The sequence below is a fragment of the Nicotiana tabacum genome, chromosome 13, assembly GCF_000715075.1.
Source record: "Nicotiana tabacum cultivar K326 chromosome 13, ASM71507v2, whole genome shotgun sequence".
Lineage (NCBI taxonomy): Eukaryota > Viridiplantae > Streptophyta > Magnoliopsida > Solanales > Solanaceae > Nicotiana > Nicotiana tabacum.
Window position 1 is genome coordinate 39,395,835 of NC_134092.1, and position 10,571 is coordinate 39,406,405.

General features: G+C 36.9%; 1 long non-coding RNA gene across 1 annotated transcript; it reads right to left on the bottom strand.

Annotated features, from left to right (window-relative positions):
* Positions 1 to 7,755: 7,755 nt before the first annotated feature.
* On the bottom strand, positions 7,756 to 9,048 carry LOC142168398 (uncharacterized). Its single transcript, XR_012698264.1, has 2 exons — positions 8,751 to 9,048; positions 7,756 to 8,070 (listed from the first exon to the last, which is right to left on the bottom strand). It is a non-coding gene; the product is annotated as an uncharacterized LOC142168398 (long non-coding RNA).
* Between the last annotated feature and the right edge of the window lie 1,523 nt (positions 9,049 to 10,571).

Genomic DNA, 10,571 nt, shown 5'->3' on the forward strand with positions numbered 1-10,571 from the left:
AAATCTGATATTTAAGCTGGATGATGTCGAGACTTGTGGCATTTTTGTATATCATTATGGATTTTATATTTCGGTGTCAGGAAGGTGAATGAAACGACCTTAGACTCAAATAAGGTATTTTCAGAGTGGGTGTTTCGATTGAAGTATTTATAGGGGTAATTATGATGTGGTGAGACTCTACAGATATTTTGGTGGCAATATTCTTGGGTTTGGTGACCTACATGGTTTGGTCGAGTTAGAGGAATTTAGTTATAATAGCTTGGTTATATGCAGATGGATTTCAAAGTGTTCTTGATGGTTTCTACCATGGTTTGAACCGGATATTTTCTACTGGTGTGGGAAATATGTTGTGTATTATGATTTCCTCCTGGAAGGAAGCAAGAGAAAGGTTTCTAACTAACCAGGTATGTAATTTACTGGTGACTCAGAGTTGATAATGGGATTCTTGTGCTTGTCACATGATGGCATAATAGGTGGTTTGTTGTGCGGGATTAGGATTTACATGTACAAGGTAACAGTTCAGTCTTGAAGAGAAGGTAACGAATGTTGGACAACATGGTCAGTTTCAAATATTTTGATGAATGTTCTAACTGCTTGGTAATTCCTGATAAGGGTGCACATTTCAGAAGGCGCGTTGTGTTTTGACTTACGGATGTTCATCGGTATTGCAGTACTCACCTGTTTGATAGACTGCTGATATTCAAATTATTGTTATGTGGCACGGAAGAATTATGAAAGTATTCCTCATGGGATTATCGTGAATGGAAAATATGTTAGTCATTTTAGTGCTTAAGTTGGGATCAGTTACGGTGATTCATGTGTTCGATGAATTTGGAGACTGGGAGTTCTCAGAAGTATATTGTTTCAGGGTTGCGACCTATTTGAGGTGACTATTTTATTTAAAACTCGGTGGAGGCACTAGTTGCGTTAATTATTTGTGATAGCTATGCGCTATGAGTGTGTATATATGTGAGGTTTGAGCCCATGTGCGGTCATTAGAGCAAGTGTTTATACTCGGAAGAATGCTTAGGCTATATTATGCCTAGAGTTGACTGTTAAGCGTAAAGTTATAACGTTTACTGTATTCGTACCTTGTTGAGAACTATCTGGGCTATACTTGAGGTTACAAAGAAGATGATTCCCTAAATAAACGGGGTAGTTACTAATTCTGCGTTAAAAACATTGCCGATTTGAAGTGTGATAGCAGACTTTGCACGTGCTTACACTATGGCGTGCTATTTCTACCAGTCCATGAGCATGAGAATCTTATTTCATTATCATATACAAGTATACTTGTTTAATTGCTTATGTATGATATGCTGGGACTGGAGGCCCGTGACCATGCCGGGCGATTCATATTATTGGCACGTGAGTTGTCCGTGCCATGTGTGGGAATTCTATTTCTATAATAATTTATTTGATCTATTAATTTCCTTCCTCTATAATTGAGCACATTCATCTATAGTTATTCTCTTCACAAAATTTGAGGAGTTGGTTGTAACATTGCGGTTGTCGTGGTACTTGTTGAACTTGTAATACGGTTCTCTTCCTTGAGACATCTCCCATATTTGGGTACAAAGATTGTGCAATTGTGGCTTGAGTTATATTGATGTGGCATCCCTATGGGATAGTTGTGTTTAATAATATAAGGTCATTGGACCTAGAATGGGTACTATCAGTCTTGATTATGGTATATTCGGGAGGATAATATTGAAAGTCAGCTTAGGAGAGGATTATGGTTCTGGTTGGGGCTAGAGATCTCCATGGCTAGTTGATCTGATGAGTGGTTATAAGTTTTTGATTTTTTCTTTCATCATTGGCAGTGTACAAAGGTTTCAGAATGAGGTTCTGTTGAATGTGGGGTTTTATACTAGTACTTGGTTGGTTTTGAGTAGTTACTGTGATCTGAAATGGTGCTACGAGTATGCGAGTTGTGCAGTATGTTATGTGATTATATCTGGGATTATGGTTATGGCTGGATACAGCTTGTTCAGGCTTATACAGTGTGTAGATGTGAGATTCGGGTCTTGAAAAGAATTCTGGATGTTAGAAATTTGGCTCCATGGATTTTGGGCTAAGGTTAAATTAATAATTTTTAGCTATGTTGTGTGGTCAGGCCTATATAGAATAGGGTGATGTGAGATCATCCCCGGGTATGTGTGTGGTAAGGTGTAATAGAGCTTTGAAGGTTAAGAACAACTCTTGGCACGTTCGAGGATGAGCGTATGTTTAAGTAGGGGAGAATGTAACGACCCGGCCGGTCATTTTGAGTATTATAACCCCGTTCCCCCAATTATTTGCTCAATTTATGCTTTATAGTTGATTTATGACTTATCGGGTTAGTTGGTTCGAGTCCGGAAAGAATTCGAAGTGAAATGAGACACTTAGTCTCATAATTAAAATTTTAAGTTAGAAAAGTCAACCGGATGAGGACTTATGTGTAAATGACCTCGAATTCGAATTCTGATAATTCCAATAGCTCCGTATGGTAATTTTGGACTTAGAAGCGTGCCCGAAAAATTATTTGGAGGTCCGTAGTTGAATTAAGCTTGAAATGGCGAATGTCAATTTTTTGGGATGTTTGACCTTGGGGTTTACTTTTTGATATCGGGGTTGAAATACGATTCTGAAAATTTGAATAGGTCTGTTATGTCATTTATGACTTTCATGCAAAATGTGAGGTCAATCGGACGTGATTTGATAGGTTTCGGAGTCGTTTGTAGAATTTTCAAAGTTCATTAGGCTTGAATTGGGGTGTAATTCATGGTTTTAGCGTTGTTTGATGTGATTTGAGGGTTCTACTAAGTTCGTATATTGTTTTAGGACTTATTGGTATATTTGGTTGAGGTTCCAGGGGCCTCGGGTGAGTTTTGGATGGTTAACGGATCAAAATTTTGACTTAAACAGCTGCTGGAATTTTCTAATATCTGTATATGATTTCCTTATACACGATCGCCTAGGTTTAGTTGGTTAGTAGAGGATTAGTGCTTCGCGATCGCGTAAGGTTAATTGAGGGCTGCTGAGTTTTATGCTTCGTGATCGCATGAAGAGGGATGCGATCGCCTAGCTTTGAGATTTTGTGACTCGCGAACGCGTGAAGAAGGTCGCGTTCGCGTAGAGTAAGTGGAGCGTTTTGTAGAAGTCACGCGTTTTGTGCTTCGCGATCGCGTGGGCGAGTCCGCGATCGTGTAGGTCTGTGATGTTGTGAATCACGATCACGATCGCGTGGGAAAGTTCACGATCGCGTAGGTTTAAATCTGGGTTGTGGAAAACTGTTCTTCGCGATCGCGTGGGAATGTTCGCGACCGTGTAGAGCAAATGTCTGGGCAGAGAGCTTAAGTTCTGAAAATGGGACTTAGTCCCATTTTTTATTTTTGACTGATTGGAGCTTGGGAAGAGGCGATATTTGGGAGATTTTCAGAGGAAACAACGGGGTAAGTGTTCTTAACTCAATATTGGTTAAATTACCCGAATCCATGCTTGTTTTTAACATTTAATTGGTGAATTAAGTTAGAAAATTGTGAAAAAACCTCTTGGTTTATTTTGGAGATTTGAGGGTCGAGTTGACGTCGGATTTGAGTAAAATTGGTATGGTTGGACCCGTGGTTGAAAGGGCGTTCATATTTTATAACTTTTATCGGGTTCTGAGATATAGGCCCCATGGGCAATGTTTTAGTGTAATTTCGAATTTTGTGGAAAAATTAGTATTTTGATATGGAATAAATTCATATAATTTACGTTGACTGAATCAAATTAATTGTGACTCGATTTGAGCCATTCGGAAGTTGTTACGCATTCGGCTTGTTCGGGGCAAGTAACTCTTCTAATCTTGGAGTTGAGGGTATGAACCCTGAATATATTTATTATGTGAATTGTTGGGAGGTGATGCACATGCTAGGTGACGGGCGTGTGGGCGTGCACCTTGAAAATTGTGACATAATTATTTCCGTGAAATTTTGTGGTCAAATAATCTTGGAATTTTCTATATAGTTTTATGTGCTAAAGAAATTGAGCTGAGAATCACATTAAAAATTATGTTTAGGCTATGTGCCAGTATTATTGGGACCCACAGAGGTCATATTGCTGTGAATTATTTATTTTCAATTGAAAATTCATACTCAGTCATATTCATGTCATTACATATCATATCTTAGTCTCTGTTGTTATTTATTGATACATCATATCATCATTTTCGGGCTATTTTCATGACATTGTGAGACCATGAGAAAGAGACTGGAGAGATTGATGACTAAGTGAGGCCGAGGGCCTGATTGTGAGGATAATTATGGGATCGGGCTGCACGCCGCGGCAGGCCAGATGTTGTCTGTGTGGATCCAGATGTTGATACTGCAGCACGTGAGTTATCCGTGCGGATCCAGATATTAATACTATAGTACGTGAGTTGTCCGTACAGCACGTGAGTTGTCTGTGTGGATCCAGATATTGATACTATAGCACGTGAGTTATCCGTGTAGCACATGAGTTGTCCGTGCAGATTACAGTGCTTGGGCTGAAGGAGCCCCTCCCCCAAGTGAGTACAGGTACCTACTGAGTGCGAGTGCCAAGTGTAGAGTGTCGAGTGCGAGTGCTGAGCGATTGGGAGGATTGAGTGACTGTGAGGAATGAGTGATGGGGAGGACTGGGTGAATTGATACTCTGAGAGTATGCATATGAGTTCATCTCTGAGATACATTGCATTGATATGCACACATGACATACAGGCATAAAAATGTATTTTTCCTCATGCTGTACGTTGTTACATCATTCATGATTTCTCACACATGTTGGCAGATGGGCATAGTGATGCATTTGTTTTACACTGGTTATCTGGAAAGAAAAAATGAAACATCTTATTTATTATTAAAAGGATTTTGGAAAAATTACTGTTTCCAAATTTATTCATATTTTTGGCAACTCCGGTAAATGATTTGGGTTTTCATTGATGTACTTGAAAGGCAGAACTATTTTCAGAAATCATGTTTTTGCTTAGCATTTGTTTGTTGAGTTACTTCTGGTATTACTTGTTTAAGTTGTTATGAACTATTGTTGGTTATTGAAGTTGGGACCCAACCTTGGTACAAGCTCGTCACTACTTTCAACCTAAGGTTGGGTTTGTTACTTATTGAGTACATGTGGTCGGTTGTACTCATACTATATTTCTGCATCTTGCGTGCAGATGTTGGCTGCTGATATTGTTGTGTTCGTTGGGAGGTGGATATGAAGATGTACATGCGTTTCAGTTGTAGCTGTCTCTTATTCATGGTAGCCTTAGATTCATAAAACTCTGTTTATGTATTTTTCAAACAGATGATGTATTTACTTCATACCAGCTTTGTAAACTCTATTCTTAGAAGCTCATGATTTGTACTACTAGTTCTTGGAGAAATTTATTGGTTTTAGATATTTTATTTTTATTAATTGCCTTATTAATTTCATTGGAATTAGATAGTTGGTAATTGGCTTACCTAGCGGGTTGGGTTAGGTACCATCATGACTAGTTGAATTTTGGGTCGTGATAATAGGATTCATGTGATTTACTTATTATCCGACTTTTTGTATATGCCATTTAACTTCCACTGGAAGAAATCATGCCTTTAGGAAACTCACACACTCACATAACTTGTCTACCATCAAGGAACGGGTGTTAACCCTCTATTTATTCTACTGATATGTGCTACTAGACAGCATACAGGAAATAAATGCTAGTGAACTTTCTTTCGTTTTGTATGATTATAGCATATTTATTAAATACCATGCCTATAGGATCTCACTAGCTTATGTTCTATTTTCACCTAGAAATCATGCCTATAAGACCTTGACTAATTAATTAGCTACTGTTATTGTTATTGCTCCGTCTAGATAACCTGTTCAGAGAGGTAAAGTGTTATAAAATAAAGGTTCGATTGTCAATTGTTAGAGATCTTGCCTATAGGATACTGTCATTCGCTTAATATTGTTTATCCCCTTGTCAAGGCTGGGTTCCCAGAACTATTTTCATTTGCTTAACTATGCCACTATTGGATATCATGTCTGTAGGACAATGTCACCTTTCTAAAACTGGTATCTAAAACCAGCGTTAACAGCAAATGGTTTACTGCTTCCTCGTCTAAGCCACTAGAAGCAGTAATGTCATAAAAGCGCGTTTGAATCCAAGGTCACATAGAAACCATGTCTATAAGGCTTAATGATTTCTAATTGGCTTCAGTTCTGAAACTGTCCAATGCTCAATGTGAGAACCTATTTTACGTGCATTTATTGTCCAAGTGTGGAGGCTAACTTGAGCCTTTAACTGCTCTCATTTGAAGTCTAATTTATTTTGTATGTCGCCTAGTTTTATCATTTTGAGCGTCCTAAGTTATGTCTAGAACCATCCTAAACAGAGGTCCAATGCCTCCTGGACCATAGGTATAGGACGGGTAGTGCACACATAGGGCACGACTTAGAATTGAATTAGAGCGCTTAGGTAAATAACTTTAACATAGTAATCGGGTAGCGGGAGATGATAGTTTGTGCCCGCTGAATAATATGAGTAACTCCTTACCTCAAGGGAGTTGTGAAGTATTATTTATGTTGCACGGGGTGATCCTTTAGGCTAAAAAAACTTAGGACCCCATATCCTTTTATATACTTGTTGTACACACTTCGACATAGATCAATAGTTATATCCTTATAATCCTTACTTCTCATTGTATTAATAAATTCATTTGACTCGTACTCTCTTTGTTTATCTTGCCTAATTATAATCCACATAGTCTTAAGTTCGGCCAGGACCCATAGTTGTGAACCTCGAAGAGTGCCTAACACCTTCTCTTTGAGGTAATTTGAGCCCTTACCCGATGTGTGGTGGCGTTGACTAGTCAAACAGAGTTATCTGCATAATAGGTTCCCTAACTCACCTTAAAAAGCGTTAGGTGGCGACTTTTCTCTTAAACACTCCATCTTCCATCCAAAAGAGTTGTCGCACATCGAGGCCCGCTTTCGCGAGAAAACGGGGCGCGACAAACATGAACTGGCTCTCAGAGATAGACACACCCCTCCTCAGTTCAATTGCAGTTTTTAGTGGAATAAATTACGATTAATTATAGTAGGATTTAATTCATCCGAATTTCGAATATATATATATAATTTAGGGGTATTGGCTGATGACATGGCATGTCTTCTTTGACGAGAATACACATTTTTCTTAATTCTCACAAATTTTCCTTCTTTGACCGTTTATTTGCTATCTTAATTACAAATCGAAAAGGCACTTCTTCAAATCTTTTAAATGCACTTCCCCTATTTTCTTCTACTTCTCCTATTATTTCTCCCACCACTTCCCCAACAGTTGTAACGCTTGCATAATACGTTTTTTTTGCATGCACCTAAGTTCACTTTCCTTTTCTTTTTCTTTGAAATATCTTTTCCAACAATCATTACTCTTCAATTTCTTAACAAGCATGTAAAATTTACTTTATATTTCTTCGGCTATATCCTTTTCCTACCTTCTATTATTTTCACAATCTTAAATCTTTCTCAAAATTCCTGCCATTGCCATTCATAATAGAAGAATGAATGTTGGAGAAAAATAAATACAATAATAATGTCAGCGATTTTTTCTTAAATTTTTTAAATGCTCTGGTTTGCGAATTATTGAAAATTTGAAATGCATGAGCAACTGTAAGAAAGGCAATAATTTTTCAACTTATAGGATTTGCACTGTCACGACCCAAACCGATGGGTCGCGACGGGCACCTGGTACCTTACTCAATCGAGTACCAATGTAACGTATCTTTCTTATTACATCATCATATACACATGACATACGGGCCTAATAGGCCAACATCATCATTTATAAACTCAAAACATAGGCCGACAAGGCCGTACAATCTTTCATGTACACGACATATGTCTACAAGCCTCTAAGAGTATATAATTGTCATAAAGGTCGGGACAGAGTCCCGCCATACCAAACCATACACATCTAAATCATACTGACCAAACATGCCACTCCGGAGCAAATGAAGTGCACCAATATCTTCTGCTGAGCAGATCGCCTACTTGGAGGACTCTCGACCTGTCTATCGAGACCTGCGGATATAAATGCAGCGTCCCCAGGAAAAAGGGACGTCAGTACAAATAATGTACCGAGTATGTAAGAAATAAAAATCAGTAAATAATAGACATGAGAGAAACATGGAGTAAAAGACTCGACATGTACGTATGCATAGCTCTGTGAATAATTTTATTTTTATAATGTCATGCATATGCGTATAAATGTCATACCATGCATAGGTATATGTGTTCATAACATCATCAAGCCTCTGAGGGCATCCCATCATATTATTTCGGCCACTGTGGGCAAATCATCAACGAATACCAGCTGATCAGGTGGTGGTGCGTATATAACGCCGTAACATTTTCCCATATCCCATATCCATATAATATACACATATACGCGTATATAATGCCATCTGGTCATGGGTCAATGTACATGTATAAATGCATGAAATGCATAAGAAATATGTTAATAAGATTTTCTCGGAATGCCATAAAAATCAATATACCTTTTGGCTAAACTTTATCAAATACGTATTTTTCTGAGACCCATGAACAGAAGATATAATAATAATTCGCATGGGGAAATCAAAAATATAGACACCCCTAGTATTTTTATAAATAGAGTCATTTATGAAAGTTGTGTATTTTGCTCGTTTCATTTGTATTATTTGGATCATGCCAAAAAGAAAGAAGGGATAGTCTTAACATACCTGGAGTAGATTCTCTCGACAATCCCTCTAACACACGTTAATTGTGACAAAACACGTAACGACGGATCGAGGTAGGAAAAAATTCGTATGATATCCTTGAGAAAGATTATACCGTGCTCTCTTAAAATTGCATCTCGACCAATCCGAATTTGCGCTTCTTTTTCCTTTCCGTGCTTGTACACTCAACATAGTGTACTTTTAGAGATACTATTCAAATAAAAGCTAAGTTTCTCCCAACAAGCTGGACAAAGAAGTTGGCTTTTAGGCAAAGTATCATCCGTTGTTTAGCAAACAAAAGACCATTATGAAAATCTTACTTAAAAGATGTATGATAATCTACTTATCTATGAGGTTTTGTGGGGCCCCATTTTGGGGATGACTTTCAGCCGAAAGTCCAATAATTAAGCCACCTAGATACTAATTTACCTAGTCACTATCAGGATTGTCTAGCAATCCAACTTGCCGCCACGTTTTGCACTTAAACTTATCCAAACTTTCACCATTTTTTCTTAATCAACTGATTAATCTCTCACTAATCCAATTATTAATCAATTACCCACGTAATTAAGAATTATTTCAAATTATTTTAAATACTACTCACTTGACACACTTTATGTACCTTACTACCATGGTCATGTGGTACCTTGTATGGTACTAATCCAAAAATACCGGGTATTGTAGCTCATACCGTATTTTATCCCAAATCGGTAACCTTCGACGAAATTTATTTTTTTTCGATTTGCGTACCCTCTCATCTTCACGAATTCACTCATCACTTGTTTGAAATAGCATAATGCTTATAATCTCAAAATAATTTCATTCCCGAACTTACAACGATTAACTTACGATAAAACTTTAACGTACAAAAATACGGGATGTAATATCTCATTTCCGAACTTTCATCAATTTACTCATGGCGTACTTTTATGTACGAAAACATGGGGTGTAACATGCACAAAGTTAGTTTTGGTTCCTTTTCTTATTTTAAGTCTTGTGTAACTGATATTTTCTCAATTTAAATGTTATATAAATATTTTGTGATTTTTATTCCTAAACGAGTTTGCCATTTTTGTTACACGTTTGTCATTTATCTTTTTTCTCCATTTTTTTGGGGTGTTTTGTACTATTTTCCCATTTAACTCATTAATTAAACTAAAAGCGAAACATCTTCCTTGAAAAGGTGCCTATTGAAGAAGCTTAACGGCTGTATTCTCAAATTATGATCAATTACGATTGTTATTTATGTTCTCAAAGATCATATTCTTTTAAAAATTGTGAAACTGATGCAACATTTAATAAAAATATATTTCTGCCTAATCAATAGAAACGTTACATGATTGTTATAATTTAAAGTAGTAACGTAACAAAATCGATGTGTCACTTTTCCTCTTCACAATCAATCATGCACTCTTCTTTTAAAAGCTTTTAGGTGATAAATCTTCAGTTAAGAAAGTTCCTTACGTTCAATCATCATATACGGATGATAGAATCGGAAAGTAAAGCATACAATATAATTTGTACTCGGTTGTCTTTGAAAATGGAATGGCAAATTCTCTAACACTAAATTACTCTGAACCATTCTTAGATAAAACTTATATAAGCTTTCTTGATAATATATACCTATACATTTCTATGGACTATTTGCTTTAAATAAATCCATATTATGGACTAACACATTTTTTTAACCTAAGTGTATGCTGTTTATAATAATTCTTTTTGATAGTATTTTAAGTTCGGTATTAGTCTATTGATTTCTTCGTAAACTAACAAATGTCTTTTAGGATCGCGTAAACTTACTAGCTTTGAATATGACCCTTGCTC